We start from the raw sequence: 11,004 nt of genomic DNA on the forward strand, positions 1-11,004 counted from the left end.
GATGGTTTTGGTTGGAAAACACAGATCCCTCGAAGTCTTGGGCTGATTTACCTCTCCAGAGTTCCAGCATTCTGAAATCTATCCTCTCTACAGCTTTGATTACAGAAGTTGGTGATGGTCATAACACCTTGTTTTGGAGGGATAGATGGTTGATGGGGCTGAGGATTGAGGATCTAACTCCTCATATTTTTGCCCTCGTCCCGACCAGGATTGCTAATAGGAGAACGGTGGCAGAAGGTATGGTGGAGATGGCTTGGATTCGGGACCTGAGAGGCACCATCACTTGGGCTGTCCTCTCTAATTTTTTAACTCTTAGTGAAGTCATTGCAGATTTCTCCCTTAGTGATGGAGTGCCAGACAAGCATATCTAGAAATTCTCCCCGACAGGCCAATACTCTTCAAAGTCGGCTTATGATATGCTATTTCTAGGTTCCACTTCTTTTGGAGCATTTGAGCGCGTTTGGGAGTCTTGGGAACCTTCAAAGTGCAGTTTCTTCCTTTGGCTTGTCATGCACAACAGATGCTGGACCGCAGACCGTCTTGCTAAAAGAGGACTACCCCACCCCAGTGCGTGTCTCCTTTGCGACCAAGAAGAGGAAACAATACAACATCTTCTCATCTCTTGCGTCTTTGCAAGACAGTTCTGGTACTTCTTATTGCACAGGTCTGGGTTGCCTAATCTTTCACCAGACAATACTCTTTGCAACTTTGATGACTGGTGGAGCAGGGCTGTGGAGAAGATTCCCCGTGATCTCCAATCAGGCTTCAATTCTCTAGTTATTCTTGGCGCTTGGAGCCTTTGGCGTCATCGCAATGACTGTGTGTTCAATGGGAGCTCGCCGAGCCTAGCGAGTACTATCACCCTCGCTAGCGATGAGCTCAGGATGTGGTGTAGTGCCAGGGCGAAAGGGTTGAACCTGCTTTCAACTCTTGTGTTTATGCTTGACCCAGGGGGATAGTCTTGTGTCTTGTTCTGAGTGGTTGTGTGTGGTGGCTGTGTTGGTGTGTCTTGTTGTGTCATGTGTGTGTCGTGTGTGTTGTGTTGTACCTTCTTCTATCTATTAATGGAATGATACGCAGATCTCCTGCGTGTTCGAGAAAAAAGTTATAGGAGAACAACTTGTATTAAGTGTGGTAGTCCTAAAACCATATGGAACTAGATGTAAAGCTTGCTCAAAAGTGGAATGTCAGACTCTGAATTTCAAACTTAGTGCACAAATCAGGTTCTGCAGCTTTATGTTTTGGGAGCAGCTTTAGAGCCTGTTGGTGGCTGATCCATACAATTATGAATTAAAGTTTTTATACCAAAGTGGAAGACCACATGTTGGTGGTGCTAGTTTGGCAAAATGTCATACCCCTAAATCTATTTGAAATTGGGAGAAAAAGTGATCCAAAATAAGGTTATCAGATTTCCAAAGTTTCAGATTGTGAATAGTGACTGAATCTGGAATTCAGTGTTGTGATAGCTGTTTTGGAGTTCTTTTGTGGCTGATCTAGAAAGTTTTAAGCCGAGGTGTTTGTAGAGGAAGTGAAGACCATATAGTGGTGAATAACGTTCTTTAAAGGTGATGGACATGATCCTATACGAAAATTGGAGTAGTAGCTGCTCAAAATTTGACTGTCAGGTGGTTGGTGACTTAGTTTATTCAGAGCTAAAAGTCTGAAATCAGTATTTTTAGTGCAGTTTTGGAGCTGTGTAATGCCTGTTCTAGGTGGTTTTGAACCAAAGTTTCTGCAGCAAGTTTGAAGACCATGTGTTATAGAACAACTGACTTTAAGTGGTTGGGCTTGACCCCACACACAAAGTGGTCTAAAGACTGCCCAAAGGTGGACTCTCAGTTGCAGAGACTGAATTTCATTCAGCTGCCTGAAAACTGAATTTGCAGTGTGTGGTGTCAGTTTGGGAACACTTTTGTGACCATTCCATCAGGTTTTAGACTAGGAACTATATAACAAAGTTGGAGACCAAGTGATGAGGAACAAGTATCCTAAAGTGAGCTGGACTTGGTGTTGTATAAACTTTGGAGTAAAATGCACCCATAACTCCTGTCAGGTCTATGGGCTGTTTCAGTTAATTGAAACAAATATTCAGGGAGCTGGGTTCATTTTGAGCCCATGCAGTTTCTGTTATGGGTAATTTTGACCTGGGATTGTTGAAGCAACCTGATAGAATTATGTTTAGAGAATAACTTTGGTTAAGAAGGTTTGGTCTGCTGCTATGTGAAAGTGTGAGATAAAAGGGGCTATAGATGTAGGTGGGTAAATGGGATAGTGATGGCTGTTTCAGTCGACCTATGCTGCTTCTGGGAACCTAAAGAAGATTACCCCCTCCCTGCTGGTGTCGCATGTGAATTTTGATGGAGATAAGGATCTCGTGCGTAGCTCAAGTGCTAGAGGCCCCACTTTCTATGGAAAAATATCAAATACTAGTTGTTTTGTGGGCAGTGGGCAGCAGAATCCTTATCCAATTTGTTTGCTGTCTGCAGTAATGGACGAAGGGAATTCAGAGTTAGCCATTTTAAACTGAAGGAGATCTTTTTCTCTTTGATGTACTCCACTATTATACTCGAGATGGGGTAAGGCTGGAGCGAATGGCTAAAGATCTTGGGGTTTCTCCCTTTAGAAATATCAATTTTGGACTGTTGTGTACCTATTAACAAATGCAAGTTATCTACTTGCCTTGTCCACGTGAACCAGCCCAGGTTCAAGGTTTGGCTGCGCTTGTGGCTGGTGTGGTGCCTAGGCATGAGAGCCACGCGTGGAGGCCATGCAGTGCTGGCACCATAGAAAATACTCTCCACCACATATGGGCTGAACTTAGAGTTGTCTGCCCTTGATCAGTTGCACTAGGGCTTGGTTGTGTGAAGTCTTTCCCCTGCCCTTGAGCTCTAACTCGTGGTCATCGTATGAGTGGAGTGGTAGTGTTCAGCCTGGGTAACCTCCCTCCCAAAAACCCCAAACCTGATTTGCTCCTATGCTGTGTGCCATCTGCTCGGCTTGGTGACCATCACAGCCGATTTCCCCCCTCATCGTGGCTAGAACGCTTCAAAGGTTTGTATGCCTGCATGATGCTTGTTCCAATCTCTCCTTCGGTCAGTGAATCTTGCTGCGTTGGCCGCTCTAACGCTACCATGGTCTATTGTGTAGAACGTGCTTGTGACGTCGCGGTGCGGCGCCGTGAACAACCTCTCTATTGACCAGTCATATGGCGCTTTCCCCGACTGTCTTCACGCGAGCACCGAGGTGTTGGTGAGTCCCTATTTCTCTCTGAATGCTTGGTTGGAGCTCTACCGTACGGTGTTCGCGAGATCGGACTTGTCGAGCTGCGTTTGCCTCCGCCATCGATAGCTCGGTTTTAGGATCTCCATAGGTCGATTCAACCCTTAGCCGTGGTCACCATTGTTTGAGGACTTTGTAAAGGTCCTCGCCATCGACGGAGTTGCACCATGGCAGCCGTTCAGTTGCCGCCTCGCCAGAGTTGGGCACAGTGAAGTCGGGGATCTGTAAGTGGGAAAGGAAAGAAATCGAAGGGTTTAAATGAGTATGTCAGTGAAACAACGTGATAGTGACTTGGACTCGAGTTGGATTGTTCAAAGCGCGGGGATCCTTAGCACAAAAGCGCCAGCGCTGACGCGGGCTCTCGGCTACAGACCGACTCTGCCCAGTGCTGGGCCGCAGTGGGCCAGTTCCAGCCCATAAAGAAATGGTTTTTCTTTATTTATTTAGCTGAGAGCTTGTAAATTAGGCCAAAAATTTGTACAAAAATGATAAAATTGTGAAACTAATTTTATGAGGTGTGTAAAATCATGTACTTTGTAGTAAAAATAAATTTAGGATTTTTACACTAGATGCCAAATTTTAGGGAAATAACAGATGCTCTTAGAAGGACTATTTGATTTTTATAAATAAAAGTTGTGTTCCAAAAATTATGCAATTTTTGGGCAACCTTGTATTGACTAGTTGAGCCTTGGGTTCAAGTTTGAAGTTGTTTGAAAATGTTTTACTAAGTAAGCTAATTCTTGTCCAAAAAGGAAAAAGGGATTTCACCCTTGAGATTAAGAACACCAAGTACCTTAGTGAAAAGATGAAGTTGATTATGAAGTTTTGAGAGATCGGTGAAGTATTAGATGAATTGGTTCCCTGGTGATTGGTAGTTTTAAAGATACCTTGGTAGACCTCTAATGTTTTGGCAAGTTTTCTGCACTTTGTAGATAAGTATACTCATGATGGGTTGTTTGTTACCTTGTTTATGAAGTGCATTTCCATACCATAGCAAGCAATCATATACATGTAATTGACTTGTAGAACACCTAGACGAGGTGGTATTTTAAGAAGTCTATCCAGTGCCTGCTCATCAAGTGGATAGAGCTATCTAACTAAAGGTTGGGTAGAAGGATCTAGACCTCTTCACTGCAACAAAGGCAAGCCCCGGTGCATTTACCTCTTCCTTGTATTTTTAAAAGACTTTTTATACACTTAAGTCTAGTGAAATGTGCACTAAGTTTACAGGAATTGCTTGGAAACTATTTGATGCATTGACTACCTTGATATCCATTCCTGTTATAGATACTTCTTTGGAAGTATCAAATATTGTTTACAAAAATGCTTAGCCCTGCTTAAATCTTATGGATAGAGGTTGTGTTTTGCAATAATGCCTAGCTCATGGGTTATCCTGACGAAGGATGGCTTCTACTTGCAAGAATATTTTCATTGGGAGCATGGTGGGATCTTACTGCAAAGTTCCCTATACTGCTCTTTTCATCCTTAGGAACACAAAACAATCCTAAGGATGGAAGTACTTAACTCGAGACTTGGGCTAGGAACAGGTGATGCTCCACCTAGGTTAATTAAGGATTGGATGCGTATGTAGGCCTGTATGATCAAGGACTATCTTAACTGGCTACATGCCCAGAATATGGGATAGGGTAAGCTTGAACCCGGCTATTCCATACATGAAAATACAATCGCGCACTGGGAGTGGAGAGATGGCGAGAGTGGCACGTACCCTCCTGGCAAAGGACCGCCTAAAAGGGGTGGTGTGCTCTCGGGTGGTGCGGACATGTTCATGCAGTGGACGATCCATGGGAATGGTAGACATATGCAAGGTTTACGAGAAACATATGTTGTGTGGTTAGAGATCCTCATCTGAGTAAATCGATTTGAATCGCAGTTATATCCCTGGATAGTGGAGACTTGATCTCTGACCTGCAACCTTGGTCAGGATGTAAACATTATGAATATAAATGATGTTGTACTTATGATATGGTGAAATTAGACTAGATGCAACCAGAGTCTATTAATATTTAATCTAGCGTTAAAATATTGAAAGTAAGGACTCACTTTAGTAAGCTATTTCTATAAAATTATCTAAGTTGATTCTTGCTCAAGCCTTTCCTTGATTCCTATTTAACCAGCATATCCTTGAGAGTCATTTTTCCTTAGTCGGGTGAGACTTGCGAAAGTACACTCTGTACTCAGGGTTTTCGAACCCATGTTGTTGTAGGTGATGAGGAGTACTCTAAGTGTTCCTGTGGCTGGAGGGCATTTCCAATTCCGGAGGAGGACTAGCTAGGTTTATGTATGAGCTTTGGAGGGTTTCTACCTTCCTACTTTTGTAATAAGTTATGCACTTTGAGTATATCAGGACTTGTAATAAATATTACTCTTTCTATGATGTAAAAGTTGTGTTTTGGGAAATATAAAGAATGTTTTATAAAGTCTTCCGCTCTATCTCCAAAGTATGTGTATCGAATGTTGATTACTATAATATGCATGTATGGTGGGAGATCCTTGGGATAGTGAGTTCAAGTTGTTGAACTCATGATAGCCTTGTTTAGTTACCTGGTACACATGCATAGCCATCTGAGGCCATCAAGGCAAGGATTGGTGCACGTGGGCCCGGTAACTTGGGAGGGCTGTCACAAATTACCATGGAAGTAGAGCCTACCTTAGAACAAGAAATACGAAAGGGTTAGATCGGTGATGTCAAAATTCAAGAGATCAAAGATTTGATAACATAAGGTAGATGCCCAGACTTCACGGAAGATGAGCAGGGCACGATCTAGTTCAAGAACATGATTTGTGTTCCTTAGATTGACAGTCTTCGTGAAACCATATTGAAGAAACCATATTGGTGGTATGGACTAAAAAGGGATGTTGCTGCACATGTGGCAGGTTGTGATGTTTGCTAGAGGGTAAAAGCCGAGCATCAGAGACCTACTGGATTACTTCACCCACTGAAGGTACCTGAGTGAAAATGGGAAGAAATTGGCATGGACTTCATTGTTGGTCTACCCCTCACTTCTGCAGGGTATGACTCAATTTGGGTGATTGTGGACACACTAACAAGAGTGGCTCACTTCATTCTTGTGAGGACCAATTACACAGGGGCCAAGTTAGCAGAGTTGTATATGGCTCGGATAGTTTGTCTTCACGGAGTGCCTAAGAAGATCGTGTCAGACCGAGGATCACAGTTTACTTCTTGGTTTTGGCAGAAGTTGCATGAGTGCTTGGACATGTAGTTGAATTTCAGTTAGGCCTACCATCCTCAAACTGATGGACAGACCAAGAGAACTAACCAAGTACTGGAAGATATGTTAAGAGCCTGTGGTCTTAAACATGGTGGCAGTTGGAATAAGAGTTTGCCCTATGCAGAGCTCTCTTATAATAATAGCTATCAAGCCAGTTTGCCCTATGAGGCTCTATATGGCAGAAAGTGCAGGACTCCTCTATATTGGGATCAAACTAGAGAAAGGCAGTTCTTTAGGCCAGAAATCATACAAGAGGCAGAAGAACAAGTCCGGTTGATAAGGGAGAACATGAGACCTGCATTGTCAAGATAGAAAAGCTATGCTGATACCCAGAGACAATTATTCAAGTTTAAGGAGGGTGATCATGTGTATTTGAAGGTGTCACCGATTCGGGGTATGAGGAGATTTAAAGTCAAAGGGAAGTTGTCCCCTCGCTTTATTGGGCCCTTCTTGATCCTAAAGAGAGTGGGGGAAGTTGCCTATCAACTGGAATTAACCGACCATCTTGCAGATGTACATGATGTCTTCCATGTATCCCAACTAAAGAAGTGTCTCAGGGTACCCAAAGAGCAGCTACCTATGGAGGATCTTAGTGTTCAATATGATCTGACTTATACGGAGTATCCAATCAAGATCCTTGATACTTTGACTCGTGTCATGAGGAGTAAAGTGATCAGAATGTGCAAAGTGCAATGGAATCACTGTCGGAGAGGAAAATCTCCGGCCGGGTGGCGGAACGCACCCGCCCTAAATCCTAAGATGAGGAGGGGCCTAAGCGTTTTGCCTGTCTGCTAGATGGTCAATGAACCCCAGTGGACACGAGGATTTAGAGTGGTTTAGGCCGCCGGAGCGTAATACCCTACTCCACTATCTGTGTTGTATCGAGTCTTTGAGCTTGAGAGAGCTTGTGAGCCTGTCTGAGGGTCTGAGTGAACTTGTCTTGTAACGTTGTGTTCCCCTCCCTTTTATAGCTCAAGAGAGGCACATACAAGGATGCTGAGCCCTGACATGTGGGCCCAGGAGCATAATGGAAGGAATACATTGTAGGAGTAACTAATGCAAGTAACGCCTGAGCAATCTTCGGGCGACACGATGTCCGTAGTCCACGCAGTATTGATATGTGGTGGCTGCTTCCTTGGTAACGTGTGAGTAATGATGAGCGTAGTGCACGCGACAGTATGGGCATGCTGCCTGCCAGTGGAATGGGTAGGCACGCCGCCTGCGGAATGGACAGGTCGCTGCCTGCCACAGGAATGGACAGGTCGCCGCCTGCCAGATGAATGGACAGGCCTCAATAAATGCAGAGGCGGCACACCGCCTGCCAGTGGAATGGACAGGCGGCGCTCCCGTTGGCTTACGTCACGTGTAGTAGGCCACACGGCAGCATCAGGTCTCCGCCTGGGCAGGGAGCAGAAGCGTATACGATAAGGTCCGGACACGTGTCGGCTCCGGACCCCCGCCTGGCCTTGATTAAGGCCTAGGTATTCTCTATCCTATAATCCTGGGACCCTGTTGTGAGCGGCCCGAACCCCACACAGAGGGGTCCGAATCTATCCTAGGGGTCCGGTTTGTGCCCGTGGAGGTCCTGGACCTTACCCGGAGGCCCGGTCTGTATATACAGGGGTCCAGCACTTACCCATGGGGGTCGGGACTCACTATTGATACCTTGGAGTATATCATCTTCTCTAGCCATGTGGCGGCCCCAGAGCCGTCCATGTGGTGGGGTCGGGTGCTGTTGCTAGCCCAGAGTAGTCACTCGAAGCTGGGGTGAGTCACGGCCTGGCCCCACGCACAGCTCCATTACCACGTGACCAAAGATAGCCGCGTGGGTACTGCGTCTTTATACAGTAGTAAGGGGTACCCTGTTTTAGGGTACTGACAGTGGCCTCCGGGCCCACCTCAAGGGAGGATGCGAGCATGTAGGTGGGGGCAATAGCCTGATTGGTGATTGGCGCGCCGCTTCCATGCGTCTGCTGACGTACTCACCATCAATCCGCCTTCGGTCACGCTAACTGCCATATTTGTCTCTGCGGCTGACTGACTCGTGGCCCCCATGCCTGGAGGTTTCGTCGAGCCACGCGCGGGGTGCCTCAATACCGCTGCATTGGTTTAAAAAATTACCTTCTGTCTTCTGCCGCGGCCCCGAGGAGGCGCAGTACCTGTGCGAGCGGCGGTTCGCTCTTTCCGCACCTGGGATCCGGCACCCAAGGAGTATGACTTGTGGGCCTGGGCCCCCGTGTCATAGACTGGGCTGTTGTTTCTTGCGGCGGAGATGAATAGGCGCGCTACCATGGGTAGCGGTTCGCTCTTCGAGCGCGCGTGGCGGTTCGCTTTTTTCGCACCCGAAGTTCAGCGCACAATCCGTATGACTTGTGGACCCGGGCCCCCGTGTCATAGACTGGGTTGCCTTGGTGCGTGTCAGGCGAGATTTTCGGCGGTGATTGAGGAGCGCGTGGAAGGGTTTCCCTAACAAGGACTCTGGTTTCCTTGAAAAAGGATTCTCCTCCACGTGCAGCAGCTACACTTTCGCATTTTCTTCCAATCGACCGCGCCCTTTCGCCTTCGTGCTCCTTTGTGCCCCTTTGCCTCTGCGCTCTTCTGCTTTGCTCCGCCGTAGTTGCCATGGCTTCGCTAGGTCATCCCGAGCGTTTCCAGTCTGAGGGGGCGCTCAACCTGGTGCGCAACCTGCTCGGATGGAGCGCGTCGGTGCTCACCGGAAGGATCCGCATCGGCGTCACTCCCCTCGATGATCTTGCCGCTGGGGAGTTCGTGTTGTTCGTCTCCTACCTCTCCTGCGGGTTGGCGCTGCCGATCTCGCCTTTCTTCTTGCTGCTGTTGGAGGAGTTCGGGCTCCAGCTTCAGCACCTTATGCCCCACTCCATCCTCCAAGCGTCCATCTTTGTCCACCTTTGCGAGATGTACGTAGGGGTGGCCCCTGTACTTCCCTCTTCCGCCATTTCTTCGTGTTGGTCAAGTTTGGGAAGGCTAGGGATCATCTTGGTGCCTACTACTTTTAGACGAGGCCAGATTCGGCCGTAGCCTACATCTCCACCTTCGGCGGTGCAAGGTGGGAAAATGGTGTGGCGACTGGGTGATCGCTAGCGTCGAGGCCAACGACCGCCTCGTGCTGCCGAGCAACGGGCCAGCCCTCGATCACAAGCATTGGAGGACCAAGCCGTCCCTAGCGTCGGAGTTCCTGCCGTACTGGACAGGATCAAGACCTTGGCAACCGGTGGCCTAACGTCGTTGCACGTGGTCAGCGACTTCGTGAAGCACCAGATCGCGACGCTGCAGCGGAGGGCGCGCCTGTGTTGCTGGTTCACCAGCCCAAACGACATCGGCCGGATCCAGCGCAGACTGGGGGCCGACCTATCCTAGGACGAGCTGGAAGTCCTAGTGAAGGGGATTACTGGTGAGTCCTTCGTCCCTGAGTCCCTAATCCTCCCCAGGGCATCCCTGCGCTCTGTGACGACCCAGGGTTGAGGACGGCGATCTTGGCCACGCTGCCGACCCTCGACAAGAGCGGCGTGGCGGTTCGCCAGACTGGCGGCCGGGACCCCCACCATGGGATCCAGATCTCTGATGTGCCGGCTGGAGGCCCCCAGCCTGCCGGCGTGGCTCCCAGCGCCCCCGCCGCGGCCCCCGCCCCTTGGACAAGGGCAAAGGGGCTGCAAGCAGTTCCTCTACCCCAGGTGGCACCGGGGGTCGAAGGAAGAGAGGCGACGCCGGCTGCGCCACGCCGATGGGTCATTTGTTTCATACCCCCCCTCAGAAGCGTTAGAGGACTACCGGTGGGGCCGAGGAGGCCGGCTCCCAGGCCTAGGGCGCGTAGAGGCACGTCAGTCCTCCGCCACCACCACCATCGGGTCCGCCACCACCACAACCACCACCACCATCGGTCCCGCCGCCGCCACCACCACCTAGGGGTGATCTCCCCCAGGGGCACCAGCAGCCGCAGCAACAACAGCAGCAGCAACAGCAGCGGTCGCCCCGCTTCCAGGGTCGTTGGAAAGTCCAGGGCCCCAAGTGAGTGTAACCCCTTTTTTCCATTAGTTTATTTATCATGCTGATGGGTCTTAACCCATCCTTTGCTTGTTAGGGCTTCCTCCCCCTCTGCTCCCAAGGTCACGCCTCCTCCACCAAATACCATGTCCAGCGGGTCTGGCTCTCAGCAGCAGGCGTCTGCTGGGAGTGGTGTCGGCGATCCACCCTGCTACAACAGCGCCGACGGCTACCGCAGCCTCAACGACGGCGATGCTGTCGAGTACATCGTCGGCAACGGCGGAGGAGGTCCCAACTGCGCCCACCCCCGCCATCGAGGGTGACGCGGGGGGCGCGTCCAACTCCATCCCACTGGCCACTTTGGAGGAGACGGAAGTGGTTTTTGGGCGGCGGCTCCGGTCCGGCGCCGAGCCAGAAGCATCGCCAGTTCCCTCCCCCGGGTGCTGTCTCGTGCCCATCAGGCTCTTCATGA

The 11,004-nt window shown here is 49.0% G+C and overlaps 1 long non-coding RNA gene across 1 annotated transcript; it reads left to right on the plus strand.

Moving 5' to 3' along the window:
- Window positions 1-2,819: 2,819 nt before the first annotated feature.
- Window positions 2,820-4,758, plus strand: LOC111591310 (uncharacterized). The gene is made up of 3 exons (XR_002750475.2): window positions 2,820-3,051; window positions 3,148-3,249; window positions 4,306-4,758. It is a non-coding gene; the product is annotated as an uncharacterized lncRNA (long non-coding RNA).
- The last annotated feature ends 6,246 nt before the right edge of the window (window positions 4,759-11,004 follow it).

The sequence above is a fragment of the Zea mays genome, chromosome 4, assembly GCF_902167145.1.
Source record: "Zea mays cultivar B73 chromosome 4, Zm-B73-REFERENCE-NAM-5.0, whole genome shotgun sequence".
NCBI lineage: Eukaryota > Viridiplantae > Streptophyta > Magnoliopsida > Poales > Poaceae > Zea > Zea mays.